Source organism: Schistocerca cancellata, chromosome 7 (assembly GCF_023864275.1).
Source record: "Schistocerca cancellata isolate TAMUIC-IGC-003103 chromosome 7, iqSchCanc2.1, whole genome shotgun sequence".
NCBI classification, from domain to species: Eukaryota; Metazoa; Arthropoda; class Insecta; order Orthoptera; family Acrididae; genus Schistocerca; species Schistocerca cancellata.
The window spans coordinates 432,200,086-432,201,056 of record NC_064632.1 but is presented as its reverse complement, the minus strand read 5'-3'; the positions used below and the strand labels follow the sequence as shown (position 1 = coordinate 432,201,056).

The following is a 971-nucleotide window of genomic DNA, read 5'->3' as shown; positions in this document are numbered from 1 at the left end:
TTTTGTATGACAGCGGGAGCACTCTCGTAGTTGTCCCACGCGCCCTGACTGCAATTTACTACGTCAATCTGATGATTCGACCTGTTGTGCTGCCATTCACGAACAGTACTCCTGGGTGTGCTTTTCCAACAAGATAACGCTCGCCCACATACCGCTGTTGCAATCCAACGTGCTCCACATGTTGCCTTGGCCTACTCGATCACCAGATCTGTCCCCAGTCGATTAAAAATGGGACATCATCGTACGGCAACCTCAGCATCATCCACAAACAGCATTAACCGTCTCTGTATTGACCGACCAAGTGCAGTAGGCACCGTACTACATCCCACAATCTGACGTCCGGCACCAGTATAACACAAACACATTTGCATGCCTGCTTCAGTAGTTTGGCGGCTACACCGGTCATTAATGTATCAGCATTTCACATTAGCAATGACCTGGCTCGTGCTTACATTAACGCGGGGTTTTTGCAATGTTAATCACTTAAACATGTTACCTATACAAATGTATTTCTGAAATTTTATCACTCTTCATCAATTATTTTTTGGTGTTACGATTTTTTTCCGCCGGTGTACTTTATAACTGCCAACGACCTTGCCGCAGTGGTAACACCGGTTCCCGTTAGATCACCAAGGTTAAGCACTGTCGGGCTGGGCTAGCACTTGGATGGGTGACCATCCGGTCTGCCGAGCGATGTTGGCAAGCGGGGTGCTCTCAGCCCTTGTGAGGCAAACTGAGGAGCTACTTAATTGAGAAGTAGCGGCTCCTGTCTCGTACACTGACATACGGCCGAGAGAGCGGTGTGCTGACCATATGCCCCTCCATACCGCATCCAGTGACGCCTATGGGCTGAGGATGACACGGCGGCCGGTCGGTACAGTTGGGCTTTCATGGCCTGTTCGGGAGGAGTTAAGTTTTTTTTTTTTTTTTTTTTTTGTAGTAAATTATAATCATCTACTTAATATCCTGTT

General features: G+C 47.8%; 1 pseudogene; it reads left to right on the top strand.

Moving 5' to 3' along the window:
* The first annotated feature begins 584 nt into the window (after window positions 1–584).
* On the top strand, window positions 585–702 carry LOC126093635 (5S ribosomal RNA; annotated as a pseudogene).
* Window positions 703–971: the final 269 nt, after the last annotated feature.